This window comes from Amblyomma maculatum, chromosome 3 (genome assembly GCF_055883805.1).
Source record: "Amblyomma maculatum isolate TAMU_Amacu chromosome 3, ASM5588380v1, whole genome shotgun sequence".
Taxonomy (NCBI): Eukaryota; Metazoa; Arthropoda; class Arachnida; order Ixodida; family Ixodidae; genus Amblyomma; species Amblyomma maculatum.
In genome coordinates, this window is record NC_139346.1 from 99351402 (window position 1) to 99374542 (window position 23141).

The following is a 23141-nucleotide window of genomic DNA, read 5'->3' on the forward strand; positions in this document are numbered from 1 at the left end:
ACTATCTTGTCCATATTAGTGATGACGTTGCCCGCCTTGTCCCTTATCGCATGCATCTGGTTTTTGCCTATGCCCAATTTCTTCTTTACCGCTTTAAGGCTTCCCCCGTTTTTTACAGCATGTTCAATTTTGTCCATGTATACTTCCTTATATCGGCCACCTTGCGCTTATTGATTAGCTTTGATATCTCGACCAATTCGATCTGGTCTGTTGGATTGGAAGCTTTCATACTCTGGCGTTTCTTAATCAAATCTTTCGTCTCCTTAGAGAGCTTACCGGTATCCTCTCGAACTATCCTATCGCCTATCTCTACCGCGCACTCAGTAATGATATTTCTGAAATTATGGTTCCTTGCCTCTAGGGTAATGTCGCCATCCTCAGTTAGAGCTGAATACCTATTCTGTAGCGAGATCCTGAACTCTTCTGCCCTCCCCCTCACCGCTAATTCGTTGATGGGTTTCTTTCTTACTAATCTATTGCGTTCCTTCTTCAGATTTAGGCTAATTCGGGACCTCACCATCCTGTGGTCACTGCATCGCACTTTCCCGATTACCTCTACATCCTGCACAATGGCGGGGGTTGAACACATTATGAAGTCGATTTCAGTTTTAGTCTCTCCGTTAGGACTTTTCCATGTCCATTTCCGGTTCTTCCGTTTGCTGAAGAAGGTATTCATGATTCGTAAGTTATTGCGCTCTGCAAACTCAACTAGTAACTCCCCCCTGCTATTCCTAGAACCAATGCCATAGTCACCTACTGCCTTGTCTCCTGCCTGTCTTTTCCCTACCTTGCCATTGAAGTCGCCCATTAGTACAGTATACTGCGGTTTTACTTTTCGCATTGCCGATTCTACATCTTCATAGAAGCTTTCAACTGCCTGTTCATCATAACTACATGTAGGTGCATAGGCCTGTACAACCTTCAGTTTATACCGCTTGTTAAGCCTAATTACGATGCCTGCAACCCTCTCATTAATACTATAGAATTCATCTATATTACCCGCTATATACTTATTGACAAGGAAACCTACTCCTAGTTGTCGCCTCTCCGGTAAACCTCGATAACACAGTACATGCCCATCCTGCAGTACAGTATATGCCTCATTCGGCCTCCTAACCTCACTAAGCCCTATGACATCCCATTTCATGCCCTCTAGTTCCTCTAACAGCACTGCTAAACCAGCTTCACTAGCTAGGGTTCTAGCATTAAACGTAGTAAGGGTCAGTTTCCAATGGCGGCCTGTCCAGCAGAGCCAGGCTTTCTTAGCACCCCCTGCTGCGTGACAGGTCTGACCGCCGCCGTGGTCAGTTGTTCCGCAGCCGCTGGTGACTGAGGACCGGGGTTTTATGGAGCTTATCATAGGAGGTTATGGCCAATTATTGCACCAGGGTGGCCAACTCCTTTTCTGGTGAGGGAGTGCGTTGCCGGAGGTGTTCACCGGCATCAGGTCGCACCCCAAACCTGTGTATGCAATTTCATCGACACGCGGTTTTTTTTTTTAATCCGTTGGAGAATTGCGCGGCACCGGGATTTGAACCCCGGTCCTCTTGCATGCGAGGCGGATGTTCTACCGCTACGCCACCGCTGCCTTCCGCACATACAAAACACACCGAGAAATGCAAGCCAGTCAGTCTAAAGGCAGCCTATCATCAGCATATTGTTCATGGCCTTCACAGTGCCACCAAGTTTGCTCCCTGACCACCCTATGAACATGCAGTGTTTGCACCCCAACTCGGGTTACAGAAAACGTGGCAGCTCTTTAAACGAAATAGGAGCAGTGCACCAAGGAAGGCAAAAGTTCGTCCCTAACTCCCATTATGTCAACTGACGAATGTGCAGAGTCGGACAAGCAATATGGATTTCTGAAAACATGTATTCTGTATAGAAATATGAGTGATATCTAGGAATCTAGGAAGATAGTGGTACCGGTGCAGTAAGCAGTCTGCCCCTCAGGCATCATGAAGGGCCAATGCTCTCGAACTTCCAAACCTTTTATCATGCCAAAACATGCTCACCCGATCAATTATGAATTGTGAAAGGCTACACACTCTAAAGTGGAAACAGTTCCATGCAAAAAAGTGAAAAAGAAGCCAAATGCAGAATGTGATGTGACCGTTCAAACAATGTCTGGAAGTGCATGTGGCAACCAAGCAATTCATAAATGTGGTAGCCATTCATAATCTAGATCCAGACACAACTCTAATTCCATATCGACATCTACCGTTGCTTCTACAAAACATGCATAAATTTAAACAAAAACACCACAACTGAATGATACTTTAAGCAAAGGCTTGTTTTGCTTGCAATTCTGCATGCACTCTTCATTTTGAAACTTGCATGAATTTCATATTCTCACATGTGTGATGAATCAGTGGTATACTGAGCACGGAAAAACTGCACATTTTGATTCACATTTTATATCAGAGAAGATGCCAATGGGGGATCTCAGCACTAAGTCAGATTTTTTTTCGCTTCATTTGTATATAATTAAACAAGAACATCAATACTATTGGTACTGTTGAATGCATAATTACCTTTACACCTTACTGACATTTCTGGACTGAAGGTCTGAGTTTGGTGTCTGTCATTTATATGCGCTTAGTAGTTTTTGGGGATTACTTCAGTCACGACCAAAGTATCAAAAAGAAAATATCAAGCCCAATACAGGCGAAAAAATTCAAGATAACTCAAAACTTTTTTTCCCCTTCTAATACCCAAGGCTCGACAATGGAGTTTAAGTACGGTTGCTGCTGAATCATACTGCCGTCGCATGTTCGCCGGCTCCATATCTCGTAATCCGCAATATTTATGGAACATAAGAATAATGATCTAGCCCTGTTGTAACGCAGGTAGGTTTTACCGCTTATTCAATCCGTGTAGTTCCAACTGCACAAGCGCCGGATCTTCAACTGCAGCGCAACATAAGGCCCGGGTCGAGCCACTTGGAACTGCCCATTCTAAATTCTTGCCGAAGGCTGAATTGCAGTAGGCGCCAGCATCGTGCACCCCGCAATGGTCTTACGAGTGATGATTTGTACGGCATATTCTATTCTGAGCGTGCAGCCCCTGGCACTAACTGTCTCTTTTCCTAGACACTGCAAACGCATTCACCCTTCCTTTGTCAAAAGCAAATACCGTATGTTATAATGACATGCGCGTCTTGATGTTTACGAACTAGCGCTGTGTTGGCATGCATCATCAGTTCTGCGCAAAGTTTTTAGGAGAATGTACAGGGAAGATGGAAATTAACTTACCTGCGAGATGTCAAATGTATGCCGGGTGGTGGCCGCCCTCCAATAGTCTCGTCGTCAGCGTAGTGTTTGAAGTGAGAGCGCACAAAGGAAACGCACTACCTGTCGGGCACGCGAGCACACTTTTTTCACAGGTAAGCACAGAACCTTACCACGCTTCTGCACATCGCACGAGCTATTTTGTTGCGCTCTGTGCCTCGTATATCTCGAAATAATGAAGCCGCCAGCAGGAAGGCGCCCCAGCAGCACACAAGAGAAAAAGGCGCGACGCCACCAACTCATAATGGCTACGGCTAGCACTTCGATCCGCTTCGGCTGCCTCGTCTGGTTTCGACTTGTTTCGGTTTCGGAAGTCGCTGACCTAACGACTTTGCTGCTCGCCGAACAGTGGCAAGCACGATGTCGGGCGTCTACGCGCTAACGTTGCATGTTTGTCGTGTATACGCGCCTGTGGTTTGTACATTCAAAAATTAGCAGTGCTAGCGAAAGACCACCGTGAGTTTCGCTTCTTTTCTCGTGATGCTGGACAAACTAACTGCGTGCTTTCCTTGTCATGGACGTTAGAGTGACCGCGGTCTGTGGTTCGGCGAATCGGAGCTTTGGCCCAAATTCATTTCCAAGTTCCTTGCGAAAACTCCAGTTCATAAACAGTTACAGTGACAATTGTTTGTTTGTTATTATTAAAAGACTATACGGCGTTTTACAGATCAAGTGATTTGTTTGGAAACAGAAGATGCTGAATTGTGCTCGCTCATAAAAAACAGTGGGCGAGCCCAATTCGGCTCGCCCGCTGTTCCTTTATGGGCGCCACATCTATGGCTGTCAGCTCCATCTGGTCACCTGAGAGCATCATTTCTTGTGTGATATGTGCCTCACTACTTCAGTGTTTAACTCTTAAATGGTGACGAAATTTTTTAATGCCTGTAGCTTATAGCAAAAGCAAGGACAGTGGGGTGAAAGCCTAAACTCTCAATCAGGAAAGATATGCGATGTGCAAAAATAGCTTACCGGTCAAGCTTGAAGTGAAGGCAGTGTGGGGTGTTTGCACGCTCTTTACTTCAATTAAGAAACTGACCATACAAATATTTCAACTTATCTCTGTGGCCTACAGCATACAGTAAAGAAGCTAGAGCAATCAAGGTGCTCTTTCCATGCAGCATAATGATTATGCACTGCTGGTGGAAGCTGCACAACATATATTCGTGGAGTTGCACGTGCAGCTTTCCTCAATGCATCTCGCGTGACGCAGCCTACAGTTACACTGAAAAATATGCCATCTAAAATACATTTCCTTGCAATATGATGATTCAGCATATATGTGTATAGTGTGCATAGCTTCAAGATGCAACACATACTGTTGGTATCACCTCTCATAAAGTACTAGGATTTGTGTATCTCTTCATTAGTCTAAGGTCACCGATTCAATCCTTTCTTTTTTTTTTCTTTTTATTTGACATTGAGACGGACAACATTTGCAAGTGTCATTACGCAGCAGAAAGCTTCAATTCAGAGTAGTGCAGTTCAGCAAATTTTTGCTATAGTCTCAGGAAACTTAAAAATGGTGTATATAGGTGTAGATGTGCAAGTCAAAACTCAAAAAGCTGTAAGAGCTGTTTTGCTCAGCCTATCCTTGTGCTGAAAAAGAGAGTCAGGCTGGTTGGTTATAATGAGTCGACTGAGTGAACAGGGCTCTAAGATAGTAAGGGAGATAAAGAAGCAGAATTGTTATCTTCTCTCCCATCCCATCTGTTAGTGCTGTTCAGTCTTTTGAGAATTGTCTTTCTGTGGTCTTTACAAGTGAATATGAGGTCGTGAAGTTTAGTACTGGAGTTGGCTTTCACATTTCTGCTATCACATTTACTTTTCCTTCTACAGATGAAACTCCAAGCCAGTTCTTCATACAAACTTATGATGCCTAATGGTGGTAATAGTGTGCAGTTATAGTGAGTTGTCTCCATTCATATGCAAAATACAATGTAAGGGAGATTTTGATCGCCAGTTTGACCGTCATCTACTTGGTAGGCAACACATAATGTTGTGCACACAGCCTTTGCCGTGCATCTATGGCTCCGTCCAACTTTCAGAAACGAATGGTTGAAAGAGAAGCAAATGATGCTATTAGATCTAGTTGAAGTATCTCACTTTTGACATTGTTTTACAGTGAGCTTGATATGTCGAGTAGTTGTTGCTCAGCGTGCATGTTGTCATATAAAGATTTCTGCATAATGAAAGGAAGCAAGCACTTTTCTACTAATGTTGAAAACGTGCTGCAAGCCAAGACCAAAATTGTGAAATATGAAAATGTGTACCTGCCGCAAATAATCATGAAGTAATCATTATATGAAAGCTCTAACTTTGATCTCTTTCATATTGGAAGGACCTACACAGTGTCAACGACAAATTTTTTAGCACGCAAGCATGTACATGGCCACGTAGTTTGCATGCTCTCTTAGAGCATCTGTTCACGCACTGGATCCATGTGCTTCTACAAGCTCGCACAAATACGTGACCAGCTCATTCTCATTCAATCTTGCACAGTGGCTGTGCGTGCTTCTGTGAGCTCGCTCATGGGCTCATTCAAACTCACAAGAACTTATACAATCTCATGCGTTCCTGCACAGTGGCTCTACGTGCTGTCATAAATCCACGTTTAATCTCCCAAGAACTCACATATTTTTATACATTCTCATTCACTCTCACACTTTCTTGTACCGCTCACATACAGTTTTTTCAGTAGGGGTGCTTCACAAAAACGTTCTAATGTGCGATACGATGCCAGTCATCGGCGGGTCGCGTACTCTGTAGGCGATTTAGTCTGGCTGTGGCGTCGAATTCGGCGCCGTGGCCTACATTAAAAACTCTTGGCCCACTATGACGGCCCATATGTGGTTGTCAAACGCATGAGCGATTTAACTTTGCAATAGCCCGCCTGACAGCATAGGGTCGTCGGTCTACCAAAACCGAACTATGTCATGTTGCCCGCTTGAAGCCGTGTCAGCCTGGCGCTACTCACGAACACGCCCAGAGGGCTTAGGCTGAGTAGGGGGGAAATGTCACGCACTGACGACGAGGAAGAATTGTGCTGGTCTGGGAGAAAAAGAGGAGAAAGCGTTGGTGCCTGGGGGCTAGTAGGCTTCACCATATCCCCATTGCCATATCACTATAAATAAACGCACCTTTTCTATTTCACCGTAACAGTATCACTAATTCCAATACTTCATCTCAAAAAGTTTGCAAGACTGCCAAAGGCAGGCCGACCTGGTTCATTCCTGGCGCCTCTCAACTCTGTGCACTATAACAGATATCTATGCTCCTACTTTTGACCCCACCGACGGGGGGGGGAGAGGTGAGGCAAGTATGAGCACTATTTCCTATAGAAGTGCATAGGATCCTAAATGGCACCGGTCACCCTTGCTTTTCATAGGGCTGCTAACTGCATCTGAAAGGGAGTATCAATTTCTTTACTAAACGTTTGCTTTATACCTGCTACAGTATGAAACTGCGATCTTGAAAATTTTAGACCTTATTATCCCTGGCGGCAAATCATAGTGCTCAATTTTGCCTTCTGCACTTTGCATTCAGGTTGATGGCGATAATAAAAATATGCACTGCAAATACTTCTCCAGGCCTTACAGCCAAGGAGATGCATTGATGAGTAGAGACAAGTTTGCAGAAATACTGAGTTGCGTATCTCTAATATCGTTTATAATAAACTATGTTGGACATGAAAAATTGCTTAGCCTTTCGATAACAATGCTTTGCTTTGGCATACTTTTGTTTTGTTTATCAGAAAATCATCCCAACTTTGGCTACAAGTCCTGCCATAATGGTACTACTTGCCCCGATGCTGTCCCGGTAGGACCAGATTGAAAACCTATTGAAAATTGCCGTGATTGGGATCCATTGTACTTTGTGGCCATGATTTGCTTTATCGAGGCATGTATCTCACATTCTTCGGGGCGCCTGCCCAAATTCTAGGATTTTATGGACCCGTATAAGTGCATGAAGTCTACTTGATTTAGTAATTGCCTCCAGTAATCATATATACCTTATAAGTGGAGGAGGCATCACTTTTTAATGTCCTCAATAGATACGCCAACGAATATCCGGCGGAGATCTCCGTGGAAGATTCATATAGGTATTTTTGTGCATCCGTCGTAGATTCATGAGATGTCCATCGGACATCCGCTGATCGCCGACGGATATACATATGTCCAGAACCGGACGTACACCGAACGTCCGACGTACGTTCGATGGTTGACTGAGCAGCTCTATAAAAATACGGTTCGCCGCAGCGCAGTGAACAAAATTCAGAGATGTTCAGGAATATCCTACGCTAAGCTTCAGTTTTTGTTCATTTACTACAGTTGACTATTAACTCTTTTTTAAATATTGGCTGCCCAGAAAAGTGTCGATGCAAAATTTGTAGACCTTCTGAAAACACGGATAGCGATGTTCTCGCCATCACGCTACGATTACGCCGCCCTATTTATAGGCATTCAAAGGTGCTGTCACGTGACCAGCTGCTTTTTTTCAAGTGCGTACAACCAGTTTTATTGTAGAGCACGGCCCAGAAAAGCGGGAAACATTATCTAGGACGTGTCTCCAAGCTTTATAGTGACGCCGCAGTGACAGTGAACCTTTTTTTATTGGGCCATGTGTCTTTTTGGCTGGTTAAAATATCCCATCGCGAATAACCTACTTTGATGGAAACAACGTAGTTATCTGTTTTTCGAGGACGTCTACAACCTTTGCATTGACACTTTTGTTACGAAAGCAACATTACACCAGGTTCAAACCTCGTCGCGTAGCAGGTGGCCGGTGGTCACCAATGGCCCTTAACAGCCTTTGCCTAGCAACCTTTTCAGCAGAGCTCCACCCAGTGGCGTCGCCATCGTCGGCGCCGAGCCGCTGCCGCATACACAGGCACTAGCTCCGCTCCACCAGATTGCGCCACAATCGGTGCCACACTAGGAGGCCTCGATGTCAGCGCCGCCGTTCAGGGTCTGGCCATCCTTTAACCGGCCCCACGCCGCCTCTTTCGCGCTGCGACGCCATATTGAATCACGGCGGGCGCTCAGAGCGGTAGCAGTTGCACTGTGCAAGCAAGCTTGCGTTGTTTGATGCTGGGATGGTCTCGCTGGTGGTTGTACTTGTTTGAGAATGTTAGACAGCGTGACTTACGCGCTTGTCAGGTTCACCAAGCGAGCATTACGAGCGTTTTTGTGTACTGGTGTGCGCTGAGTAAACCCGCTAAAGACTAGGCTATTTTCATTTCTCCTTAGGCGCAAAGGCAAGATTGAAGTGGGATCGACGGAAAGGAAGTGAGAGTTTATATACCGGCGAGGCAAGTTGCAAGACAGTTTTGACTGATGTTTCATTTTGTACATTGTTTTTTTTTTGTGCGAGTAGTGTGCTAGCTGATGTTGAGTCGAGTGAAAATTCTTTTTGGTACCGATATCTCGCGGATCTGAAGTCAAGGCTCCTAACTTATCTCTTTAGATTTGTATATATTGCACGTTTGTAATTGTAAGCGATGTAGCGAATGTTATGTTTGCAGGTTCATTCTCGCAACCCGATAATTGCGACGTCCCTTACCGACCGTGCTACCTATTTTGTTGCGGGGCTACATGCCTAAGCACGGTGTGGTACATGTAAACACGTAGTCAACACGCTATAAGTTACTCACATTTCTCTTGGGTTTTCTGCATGAGAATCGGTCGTATTCTGCGCATTGTTTACAAACATCCGAGGCTCGGTAATGTGCAGCAATGTTTTTATAAAAACGTTCTTTTCAGCACTTAATATTTTTTTCTTCAAAGTATTTCTCTTTATCACTCTAAATTAACTCCAGTAATTACGTTTTGGCGTTATCTATATTTAGCACCACTCTGATGAGGATTAGCTCGAAAGAAATTGGTAGGATGTACGCCGCATGCTAAAGTTGAGAGCATTGCCCGTGTTGTTTGATTTTTGATCTAATACTTGTACTGGCGTGCGTTATTTCATCAATTTCGAGGGAATCGAGGCAATAACACTTCTCTTTTTATTCTTTATTCATCTTAGCAGAAGCCGAGTAAACTCCAGGCGAGACGGCCTGATAAATGTACACCTGCTGGAGAAGAAGACAGCAACTCCTCCTCAGTTGCTGCAGAGGTTGCTAAGAGAGCCTGATGATCACAACTATGGCAGCTAGACTGAGGCTGACGTCAACTTGCTGTAGAGTGATTTGTTTGAACAGTTATACCAGACCCTGCAAATCAGCTTTACCAGTCTTTCTTGCTCGTTATTACATGGTTGACATATATTTATTTTTTAATTTTTGTTGCGAATGTTACTTCACTCAGCCCACATCAAAATGTTTGCTTCAGGTTTGTCGCATAATTCGGGGTTTGCATCCATTTTAACGCGCTAGTTTCATATCTTAACTATGTGGGTTATAACAGGCTGTACGTACACATATCTATACACCTGGCTCGGTAATTTGTATTGCAGTTCAGTTCAGTTCAGTCGTTCAGTTGTGTCCGACACTTTGTGGCCCTATGGACCATTTCACGCCATTCTTTACGGTCTGTCATTATCTTCTTAATATGACATAACTTCATCTGCAGCTCCTCGATGATGCCATCTAACCATCACGTTCGCTACCTACCCCTTCTCCGGTAACCCTCAACCGTCCCCAACATCAAAGCTTTCTCCAGCGACTCATCTCTTCTCTTCAGATGACCAGAATTTGACCCTCCAATGAGCATTCAGTGTTTATGGTCGACAATATCGACTGATTTGATCTTCTGGCATTCCAAGAACTCACACGATTCTCCGCCAGCGCCACAATTCAAACGCGTCAATTATTCGGCGGTCAGCCTTTTTCACAGTTAGTCTAGCATCCATACCTCACAACTGGAAAGACAATAGCACGAGTTATACGGATCTTGTTGGCAGTCTGATATCTCTGCACTTAAATAGGCGGTCAATGCTAGCCATGGCTCTCTTTATCAAAAGAAGGCGTCTCCTAATATCATGGCTGCAGTCACCTTCCGGGCTAATCTTGGAGCCCAGGAATAGAAAATCTGTCACGGCTTCTACTTCTTGCCCCTTGATGCCCCAGGACTTGATAGGGGAAGATGCCACGATCTTCGTTTTTGTGATTCAGTTTAAGCCCACACTTCTCACTCTCTCCTTGTACGCCAATCAGAAGTCTCTTGAGTTCTACTTCGCTTTCTGCCATTAAAGTGGTATCATCCGCATATATAAGGTTGTTGATAGGTTTTCCAGCAATCTTCACTCCATCATACGACTCGTCCAGACCAGCCTTCCTCATGATGCACTCAGCATATTTGCTAAATAGGCAGGGCGACAGTATGCAGCCTTGTCTCACTCCATTTTCAATTGAGAACCAATCAGTAAGACCATGCTGAGTTTTGAATGTGGCCTCTTGTCCTTCATATAGGTTCCTGAGGAGACAGATGAGATGAATTGGAACTCCCATCTTTTGGAGAACTTGCCACAATCTGCTGTGATCTGCGCAGTCCAACGCTTTTGCATAATCGATAAACCAGAAGTAGATGGGTTTCTCCAACTCTCTTCCTTTATCCACGATCCAGCGATGGTTTGCAATCAGGTCTATAGTTCCTCCTCCCTTGTGAAACCCAGCTTGCACGTCCGGTATCTCCTGATCCACATATTGCCACAGCGTACCTTGCAGGATTTTCAACATCACCTTGCTAGCATGCGAAATAGGCGCTATCGTGCGGTAGTTAGAACAATCGTTGGCACTGCCTTTCTTTGGAATGGGGATGTCAACTGGCCTCCTCCAATCCTGTGGCGACTGCAGGGTTGTCCAAATTTGCTCACAAACAGAACGTTAACAGCGTCATGGTTGACATTTTGAAGAAAATGAGCTGGAATACCATAAATTCCGCAAGCTTTGTCCTTAGCAAGGCTGGCTAAGGCCCATTCAACTTCACTATTCAGGATGCCCGGCTCGAGATCAGTGATCACAAACATCTTATGTTGGGTTTGCATATCCGGGTACTGCGTGTACAGTTCTTTGTATTCTCGCCACCTCTTCTTTATCTCTGACGCTTCAGTAAGGTCCCTGCCTCGTTTGTCCTTTAGCAAGCACAGCTTAGCACAGAAGCTTCCTTTGATGCTTTTGATTGTCTTATACAGAGCTCTTGTGTTACTCAATTTGGTGTTGTTCCTAATTGCTTGACAATGTGTGTTCAGGAAGGCATTCTTATCTCTCCTTGCTATTATCGAAAAATCGGCATTGAGAACCTCGTATCTTTCTCTTTCACCCATAACTTTTGCCATCTTCCTTTCCTCAGCCATTTCCAAAGCCTCTTCAGACAACCAGTTTGCTTTTTTACATTTCTTGTTATTTGGAACTACCCTAGTAGCAACTTCTTGTATTATATCACGAACATCAGCACAAAATTCTTCAGGCTCTCGCTATTCTAACCTAATTTGAAATCGATCCCTCACTTCCACGGCATATATGATGGAAATTTATCCAGATCATACCTGAAAGGTCTTCTAGTTTTCTGCGTTTTCCTCAATTGGATCTTAAATTTAGCAACCAGAAGCTGATGATCGGTGCCACAATCCGCCCAGGCAATGTTTTTACTGCTTGTATAGCGCTTCTTCATCTCTGCCGGCAAAGGATATAATCAATCTGATTCCTGTACAGAACGTCCGGTGAAGTTCATGTGTACAGGCGCCTCTTGTGCTGTTAAAAATGAGTGTTCGCTTTGGCCAGGTTGTTTTCTTGACAAAACTCTACTAGCCTCTGCCCAGCTTCATTTGACTTGCCAAGACTGAACTTCACTGTAATCCCTGACATTTCTTCACTGTCCACCTTAGCATTCCAGTCATCTATGAGAAAAAGGACATCTGATGATGGAGTCCAGTGTAAACGGCGTTGCAGGCCAACATAAAATCTCTCAACATCAGCATTTTCTGCAGTAGTGGTTGGTGTATAGACTTGGATAACTGTTATGTTGAAAGGGTGACCTTGGATCCGAAGTGAAATCATTCGGTCGTTTTTGGGGGTTGTACCCTAGCACTGCTTTGCCCATTCTTCTGTTTACTATGAGAGCGACCCCATTTCTTTTCCTGGATTCGTGCCACAATAAAAGACATCATGGTCGCCGGAATTGAATTCTCCCATTCCAGTCCACTTGAGCTCGCTGATACCTAAGATATCAATGTTCAATCTGTCCACTTCTCGCATGATGACACCCAGTCTACCTAGCGTCATAGATCTTACATTCCATGTTGCTATGTGATATATCTCCTTCCAACATCGGACTTTCCGGTCGCTACCCGGCACACTCACAACTGAGCGTCCTTATGGCTTTAGCCCAACCGCTTCATTTGTCCTGGAGCTACTAGGAATCGCCCTTTGTTCATCCCCAGTAACATGTGGGACGCCTTCCAACCTAGGGGGATCATCGTCCGGCGCCATATTATTAATGCTATTGTGACTGGCCATAGGGTTTTCTTGGCAGGAAATACTGGAGTGGGTTGCCATTACCTTGTCCAGTGAATCACATTTCGTCAGAACTCTCTGCCGTGACCTGTCTATCTTGGGAGGCCCTACACAGCTGAGCTCACGACTTCATCAAGTTTCGCAAGCCCCTCCGCCACGATAAGGCGATCCATGAAGGGGAACTTTCCTAATAGCGTGCGGCTAATCACCTCCAAAATACCGCGGTTGGCTGACCGCTGCGTACCAAGAACATGTTGAACAAAAGGCTAGCACGCATTTGCTGCCGATTGCGACTACAAGGTATGGTGGCTATTACCAGTGGCTGGAGCATATCAACACACCGAGCTCTCTGTACTGCGGTCAGGAGGGATGTACAGCGAAGTGTTGGATTCGCCTCCAAAAGTGCCACAGCTTTTTGCACGTGTCTGCTCAGAGCAATTGCTTTTGCCTTTTTTAGAAGTACACTCTATGGCGATTGCTTTAAATATGAAATAAAACAATAAGCTTCACCATAGTATGTATCAGATTTCTTGCTAAGAACACTATCCAACTTTTTGCTAGTAGCATGCAATATATTTCCTGTATTGAGGACCCTTGTCCGCAAATGGGAACACCCCACCTACTGGATACGCCATTTGAAGTGTGAAGACCAAAAAACGTCATAAGATAATTTTATTTAAAATGCTGTGGCAGAAGAGGGGGACGAAGCGTGACAATATTTTTTCGATACTGAAGGGCATATGCAAGAACCTGTCTGAACACCTGTTCGTGAATTTATCATTATATATTTTATGAGACATCTCAAGCATCCGTTTCGGAGTGCCACAAGTCAGGGCATTGTGAAAAACTCTTCGTCGAGTTTCTCTGCCAAGAAAGGCAACCTCGACATCCGAAGCTCCCAGCGATTTTAAACATTTCTCACTGCCCAGTTCCCAATGGTATTTTCACATTTTCACACAACATTTGAAACACGCTGGCCAATGAGCATCTATAGAAAACCGGCTCTTTAACAGCTAGCAGCTAAGAATTTCTCCGGAGTTTTTTAAAACTCAAATCTGCAGCCAAGGGTAGTCACAATGCGCACCAAACTTCCCGACCACTCTGGACTGACTCACGGTTTATGTGAGATCGGCTGTTCTTCCTTATGTATAAAATGATCTGTCTGTGTTTCATCTAGCGGTAATGTATTTGCAGATGACGGTGTTCCTTTCGCAAAGGCTACATCTCGCCGCTTCTGCTAGACAGCACGATCTGTGAAATGTGTATCTGATAATTTCTAAGCGTAAATGATTTGTTCCTGTAGAATGGTAGCTGTCCTTGCGTTTATAAAATAGACAATCAAATCCTCGAATGTATCGCTTCTTACCGTTATCGTCGAGTCGAAATCTCCTCTGCGTATTACACCAACACTGAAATTACCTAGTTAATCGCGATGATGTATCTTCAAGAATTGTCTGCCGATTTAGACTTGCTTCTTCTATCCTTTTATAAGAACTGCTTGTCCAGAGCAAACCAGAGTATGCGTCATATATTCGAGACCATAATGACTGACGATAAGCTATCGCATGCCATCCAAGCAGTTTAGAAATATACCGTTCGATTTAGTCTAACTGCTAATAAACAGCTATATATTTTCCCTTAAAAGCATGATAAACAAAATGTCATTGACTAACAATAGCAAATTTTGTAATATTGGCGTATTTTATAAAATCGCTCATATTCATCCCGTACCTCGCAACTAACTCATTTCTCCGCCGTCCGAAATTTACCAGCACTTGATCACGAACATAGGGTTGGAATCCCGCCGTTCAGATCTAAACTATCTGGTGTCGTCTTAATTCCCCGAGCCTCCATTTACTCGAACGACCCCCTCGGAGCGATTGCCAATATTGAATACGCTCATAATTTTTGATCTGGTACTACTATACACATTCGATGCGGTACTTGTGTTCGTAACGTTTGTACTTTTTCTGGTTGTAACAAACCTTCCGTGGGTACTGCTTCAAACCTTTAGTGCAACAACAAATTAATACAGTTTTGTTTACTAATTTACAATGCTGTCGTACTTTTTCCAAGAACTACCAGGAAGTTATTAGTACAGTTTGAGCAGAGAACATACCTACAAATTTTTATTGGACTGCACGAGAGGACATAAAAGTACACGAAGGAGAAAAGGCGAGCAAATTACGTGTGCTAAAAGCTGTACAGAGAAAAAAAGATCTGTAATAAAAAACACTTCACAATGCACTGCACATTGCGTAAATGACGAAGTTGTACACGTGACAGTTTTCCTAACTATTGGTAGCAGGTAGGACACCTGCATCACTACCGCGAATTTATTAAATGTTCTACTTCTGATAGGAATGAAGATAGGGATTCCGCGCTAGTAATGCGATTATCTAAGCGATTCTTTTGAGTGAAGGCAAAAGGAAAGAAAGAATTCTTAAATGTGCCATTGTGACAGACACACTCAGCTAGTGTGACAGACACACTCAGCTAGTGTGTATGAGGTTTTGTGCCGAGATGGTCACGATATTGAGAAGATTATGTATTTTTCCTAATCTATATTGTAGTGGTTATGTAAATACTGAAACATAAAATTTAGTCGCAATTTTTTGGCCCCGACGATAATGTAGGGATGCTGCATGAAACTGTAACAAAGTCAGAGAATGGGTGCGTTTGCATTTGTTATATATTGCTCGTAATGCCATTGGGGGGGGGGGGGGGGCGCTGAACCGCTTCTAGTTTTCTATGTTTGTTACTGATTGAGGGTACTATACAGTATTCGCGTATTATAAACTTGGCCTTACGAAAGTTGTGTATGCTATGAGTCTAGTGGGTAACTGTGTAAACCTTAAGCGTCTCTGTATAAACAAAAATTTTCGCATAGCCGCTGATGTAATGCTAGTGATGTGATAGTCCTACCTAAAGTGAGATGACAGCTTGATAGCTAAATATTTATGACGTGTAACTTATGTTAGTGGTTCGCCGTTTATTTTGAATAAAAAGCGCGACTGGTGCTTTTTTCTTGTTACGATCATGTAGACAGATTTCCAAGTGTTTATTTTCATTTGCTGTGTGTTACTACTTTCAATTAATTGTTTGAGGGAGCTATTTAAAGAGAGGTAATTTTCGTGGATGTTGATTGTTTTGCAAATAATACAGTCATCTGCAAAGATCTTATTGTTAGATTTATTGTTGTTAGTTATATCGTTGACAAAAAATAAGAAGTACCAGTGGCCCAAGAACTGATCCTTGGGGCCCTGTAGACGTACCGGCTACTGTTTCGGATGGGAAATGCTCGAAAAATACAAATTGAAATCGATGGTACGGAAAGTCTGTTATCCAAGATAGTAATTATCGGTCTTCGATCAACGTTTCTAATTTTCCTATTAACTTAATGTGTGATACAAATTTGAAAGCTTTAAAGAAAAATCGCGCATCACAATGTCTGCCTCTCGAAGGTTGTTTATGTGAACTGCTAGGCCATGCACAAACTGACTTATTTGCCTAACGATTCACAGCCCGCGTCACGATCCTTGCTGATAAGGTGCCAAATTGCTGTTGTTCTCGAGAAAAGTGGATGTACGAAATTATATGTTTGAGAATTTTACATGATGATACTTGTGCGGCATATTGATGTATAGTTTGCGGGTGAAGCTGTGTCCCATGATTTGTGGATAGGGAACATTTTTGCTATTTTCCACTCTTTTGGCAACCTTGACAACGAAAGAGATTTGCGAAGGATGACTCAAAGGTATGCGCTACACCACTCCGCGTACTTAAAAAAAATCGCTAAGGATATTATCATGCCAGGTGCTTTTTTATGATCTAGGATGAGAGAATGGTGAAAAATGCCGTCATCTGTGATTCTGAAAGGTTCGATATTGATATTGGGTAATGTGCAAGGTTCCTGGCAGTGTCCGTTATCTTAAGTGAAAACTTTGAAGAAACAACTGTTGCACATCTTAGCAGTGTAATTTTTATGTTCTGGTGTCCGTCCAGATGGTGCTTTGCCACGGTCTCGTAAATGGTTTGAAAGTCGTTCAGGATTCATTTTCAAGACGTTTGACAAAGTCACTTTGAAATTATAATCATACGCTTGATTCACAGCTTGCTTGAGCGTATCAACGGCCTTTCTTAAACTTTTTCAATTCACTTACGCCTTTCATCTTGATTGGTCTGCGTATTCGCATTACTCGACGCTGCTCGTGGATAATGTCTCTTGTGATCCAAAGGTTCTCTTTTGAGGCACATTCAACCTTTCGCGGAAAGAAGTTTCTCAAATTCGAGCCAAACTGATCTGGACAATTATACTGCAAAATGAATATATTCAATAAAATTTCCCCATTTCAAGGTGAAAAGAATTTTAAAAATTTTACTTTCTCTCGCGTCTGTCACCTCTCATGATAAGCTCCATAAAACCTCGGCCCTCAGTCACCAGCGGCTGCGGAACAACCTACCACGGCGGCGATCAGACCTGTGACGCAGCCGGGGGTGCTAATAATTCCTGGCTTCAGTGGACAGGCCGCCATTGGAAACTGACCCTGCCAGCATTTAACGCTAGAACCCTAGCTAGTGAAGCTAGTTTAGCAGGGATGTTGGAGGAACTAGAAGGTATGAAATGGGATGCCATAGGGCTTAGTGAGGTTAGGAGGCCGAATGAGGCATATACTGTACTGAAGGATGGGCATGTACTGTGTTGTCGAGGTTTACCAGAGAGGCAACAACTAGGAGTAGGTTTCCCTGTCAATAAGTATATAGCGGGTAAAAGAGATGAATTTTGTAGTATTAATGAGAGGGTGGCAGGCATCGTAATTAGGCTTAATAAGTGGTATAATCTGAAGGTTCTACAGGCCTATGCACGTACATGTGATTATGATGACCAGGCAGTTGAAAGCGAGTGCTTCAACCGACAACTCTTTTTTCGGTAAGCATTTTTATGATTGCAGAGATGTACAAGTAATGGGATAGCTACATGTTATTCAACTTGATCACAAGAGCAATCAAAAGCACCATCATAAGGCAATTTAAAACTTTCGCGTCGGCCAGGCAAGATAATATCCCCCTCGTGACATTTGGTAAAGTTGACGCATTGAGCATACACATCGCTTTAGACCTGTTATTCTGGGTGGTATTCTATTTGAAGTCATTTTTTTCTACCAGCTTTTCGGCCGAGGCAAGATGCAGATACAAAATACTGGAGTAAAAACTTTGTACGGATGGCTCATCTCAAATGCAAGCAATCTAGGTTTCAATTTCTTTTCGCGAGAAGAAAAAGACGCCTTCCAATATACTCCCATTCTTGCGTGCTTTGTGCTATACTTTCAAATAATTTTATTTAAACAAAATACAAAAAAGGTAAATAATTGGCCCTTGAATAGGAAATCAGGCAAACATTTACGATTGCTTAAACATTATCATGCCCTCCGCCGATACGGTGCAGTTGTTATTTCGCTCGACCACTCTGTCCATGCATGCGAGATCGCATCCCTGCCTCGGCGGCCGCTTCTCACTGCATGCCAGACACACGGCGCCCGAGTGCTGTGCGATGTCAGTGGAAGTGAAGAAAACCCAGGTGCTCCAAATTTCGGGACCTTCTACTACCGCATCTCTCACAACCTGAGTCGCTTTGTAGTGTTAAACCAATAAGTCAAATCAAACCTAATCTCCATGATGTTCTGAAAATGCACTCTCATTATAGCATCTGCTGTTTCTTTTCGCTCACAGTCTAATGGTAACAGGACAGCGTCAAAGGTTGCTTTCTCCCCATTGTCCTATACTGTGGCCGAGAAATAAATGGCACGCCTCCGGCTCATTGCAATTGACGGGTAATATAGCAGGCCGTTTACCTTACTGAAGCTTCTATCAGGCCTGCAGCCACGTTTAAAAAAATTTAGCAGTCCATGTAAATAAGAGCGGTTCCTTTGAAGTGGCATGGTGAGATGTGGATTAAATTTTTTGGAACGCAAGGATGCCGATTCAGACGTGACACTCTTAGGTAAAGCAGGCTACATCGAAGGGTTCGGTCAGGTAGAGCTTTAATTTATGTCTCTTGGCCTATTACATATCATGGCCTATCAAGATTTCTATACGAAAGCTGATAGGACAGATAATAGAGGGACAAACAAGGGGCGAGTAAATAAGCTAGGTACGAAGTGCAAATATGCGATTAAAGACGGGCAAGAAAAGCCACTGGTTAAATATGTAAACGCTGTCTTGAAAGCTCCTTTAAGGATGAGCTATTCGGTTTTTCGGTTTATTGTTTGAATTTGGGCCGCACATGTCTTACGTAATAAATGTCGTTTTACGCAATATTATCAGGCAGCGGATAAGTACAATCATTTTAGACTTAGCTGAGCCATTGGCTACGTTGTCGTTTAGCTAACAATAGTTACCTTTTTTTCTGCAGAGGCATTGGTTTCATGATTACCCAGTATGAGATTTAAAGTGATATTTCGGGCTTTTTTCGAGAGAGCTTTAGCTTCACTGTCGCAGAATAAAAACGGCTCTATCTCTTTATTTTTATCTACCGAATGTGAAAAGCATGACTCGCCTAAATACATTATTATGTCAACGCACGCGTTATATTTAATAAAATCTTGCTTTTAAAACGGAAGTTTTGATAACAGGAAAAACAACGTTAGCAAATTTGTCGCGGTTTGTTAGACGCTAACAATACGTCATGCGTTCAAGATCCTTGTGCAGTAAGTTGTAATATGCCTTATTAGAGCGCAATGTGATGCTCGTGTACCGCTAATTCTCGAATAGATAAACCTGTTCATTTTGCATCAATTATATCAAATATTTGTGCATAAATTTTGGGACTACGTGTACACATTGTTTCCGACCACAAAATGTCAAGCTCTTTTTCACATTCGTTAAACTGTCTTGCGGCAGACATTGTTTGAAAAATACTTATAAACTTCCATTACCATCAGACAAAATGCATATAACATGCTAAACTCCGAAGTAGAGAGCATACGCTGGATATTTTCAATATTTTTTATACATTGTGGGGGCGTCATAAAGCCTGTTCTGTTGCATGACTACTAAACTCGCAAACTCGCTTGAGCACACAGAGGTTAGTTCTATTTTCGCCATGGCAATGTCCCCTCCACACGTGGAAAACAATCGTGAACTCAAGCAACAAAAGGAGCATAGCGGTCGCACAAATAAATCTGCTGTCCGCACGTGGCAGACAATCGTAAACGCTATCAACGAAACAAGCAGAAGAGCGGCACAATTACTCTCCTTCTCATCTGCTGTCAGTTTACCTAGGCTAATTATGCTGGCGTTTGTAACGGTCATGGCACATATCGAAATACGTTGCGAGTGAAAAAAAAAGGAAGCATTGCAATCCTCCGAGTAGTAATTTATTTGGTGCTAATTCGCGTACTTTTCTTCAATCACACGATTTGTATTAATCAATTAAAACAGCTCAGCTCTTGCTAAGAGTCATGCTATCAATTACGAAAATGAATGTCATATTTGGCATTTTTATGAAATTACAAATGTAAGGCGTACAATTTTAGGCTTCTCTATGAGGTCATTTTGTCCTTCCCTACGTGTTGTACTATCTCTCCTAACACGTTTAACGACGTGCTCTTTCGGCGGTGTTGTGCACTTGGTGAATGTTAAACGCCGGCAAGGAGAAGCTTGACTAGTAATGAAACCAGATTCCACCAAGATTTGACTGCACTATATGGCGCCTTGCAGTTGCTACCCAACTTTGATTTTTAAAATCTTTCAGCATTTCGACACAGGCCTACTTTTCTTGGTCTATCCAATAAGACTATCGTTAAAACCGAATTACAAAGTCTGGTGTCATATGCGCATAGGGCCTGCTGCTAATGTGTCTCGTTCTTCACTGACGGTATGTTTAGAGTGCAGTTAAGAATTGCAGTAAGCACTGAAAATCATTTATGCGAATAATTACAGACTCCCGGAAATACTTCCCACGCTTTCTAACGTTGTATTGGCTTTGCGGGCGATGTACTGCAGAAAACGTCAAGCATTTATGTATAGTAATATACGTAGACGTTGTCTCTGCGCATTTTCTTTCTACCGGAACAAGCAACTAGCCTTGGATGTTAGACAGAGCCTCTTTTCCATGCATGATCACTGTCAAGGCGTGATAATGTCCCTATTATTGGAGAAATTCATTTTTTTGTGTGTGGTTTTCGGCAAAGGTAGATGTTATGCAAATATAAAGGTAACCTTCGTAAATATAAGACTGAGGAATTGTCTAACCAGCTTTTTTCATTGTGGTGGTGACGGGCTGTTGACTAGACGTTCTCGCTGTCACCGTCGAGGTTAAACATGATCCAAAGTATCACAAGGGAATGATGGTAAATCACTCTTCTAGTTTTCACAACTGATTCTCTGATGCCAAGCCGCGTAATGTAAGATCCTCAACACTTTAAACATTTGACTGGAGAAGGCTTTTGAGGATTCCGCAGACGGGTGGTCCAATTCAGAAGTCCATATTTCAATATAGAAACATCTTTGGCTTCACGTTTCCGTAATGTCTGTAAAGCATCTTTGCAGGCATGTAGAGACCGCAGAAAGACAAGGGGCTCAAAATTCTGTGCAAAAGGTGTTTAAATAGAGGGCCTAATTTCAACTAGCACTGCTAGTGACTTATGCTTTGATTACCGAAGGCAAATTCAGGAGATGAAACTGCCTTTTTTCTTCCCGACTCTCGAATTCACGTTTCGTCTTCCGCACGTTTTCAAACTAACTGTTTTGCAATTACACCAACGAGATCGCTCGTTCTTGATAAGGATGAAGATGAGGAGGAAAGGCAGGGAGGTTAACCGGTAAAAGCAACCGGTTTGTTACCATGCTCTGAGGGAAGGGGATGAGTGGATTTAAAAGTTGTGAGAGAGGGATAGTTGAAGTTAGTACAGTCACATAACAGACACGCCACATCACATCACGTCACAATCATATCATAGCAAACTCATAGTCCTTTGATTAGGCCTGTGCTTCTCATAAAGCGGAGCAGTGCCTGGGGGCCTTCACCGCAGTCGATCGCCGTTGCCAGGGAATTTCAGTCAATGGGCGTCCATCTAGACGCTCCAACGTACGGCACAGACACTGCCTTTCCTCGCTGTATGTCGGGCACTCACAAAGAATGTGGCCTACAGACTCGTCGCATCCACAGTTTGTACATGCAGGGTTCTTTGCCATGCCTATCATAAAAGAATACGAGCTGGTAAATTCTACACCAGCCCCCAGGCGGCACAGCAAAGTTTCTTCGCGTCGGGGTAGGCCAGGTGGAAGGCGGAGCTTCAGGTCAGGGCCCAGGGATTTTAAGCCAAAGTTCGCAAACTGGCCAGAATTCCACAAGGAGAGTGTTTGTTCCCGCATAAGTGCGCGAAGCCTGCCCGCTGCGTCTGCCCTGGAAAAGGGAATCAACACACAATCACCATCTTGGTGGGCTGTTCGTGTGACCTCGTCCGCCCGAATGTTGCCCGCTATGGCGCTGTGTCATGGAAGCCACTAGAAGATGATGTAATGTCCTCCATTATTGCACAGTGATGAATTTGTCGTATTTCCGCAACGAGTTGTTCATGAGCTCGACGGCGAAAAGCCGATTTTAAGGCTTGCAGGGTTACTTTTGAATCTGTGAATACAGACCACCGCTTGGGGCTCTGCTGACTGATGCTGACTGATATGCTTAATTGCGAAACGAATAGCGGTTAGCTCTGCAGCTGTTGAAGAACTCTCTTCTTCTCGTTCTTGAGAATTCTTAAACAGACTAGAGAAGTCACTTTGCAATTTACACTCACGGCCCTTGAGACTAATTCATCCTTGGGTGGAGGTGCGAACAACTTTGACATAAAGGGGCTCAGTCCTCATGCTGTGCGAGCAAATGTATCGATCAGTATCACGTATGTGAATTCTAGAAAAGAAAGTCGAACGTGTTTGGAAAACGCGCGAGCTTAGCAAAATTCCTTGTATCATATCGCTTATGCGTGCACAAACGACGCATGATGCAAACAGACTTTACACTTCTCTGATACTGTATTAAGAATTCGGATAAGGAGTCGAAGTTGTGAGAGTAACTATTCACTACTATTACCGCTTGGTGTTGGTGAAGTAGGTTTAGTCTGGTTCATGGGGTTTAACGTCCCGAAGCAACTCAGCCTATATGAAATCCCTATGAGAACTGCCGTAGTGCAGAACGCCGCTAATTTCCACAGCCTGTGCTTCTTTAACTTACACTGACATTGTACAGAACACTTGTGCCTTGCTTTTCGCCTCCATCGAAAAGTGGCCTCGGCAACGGCATTTCGTCCAGCCTCCTTGTACGCAGCTCCTGTCGAGTGTCCTAACCACTGCGTCACTACGGTGGGTTCTGTGGTGAAATAGCACTGCCGGATCACAGA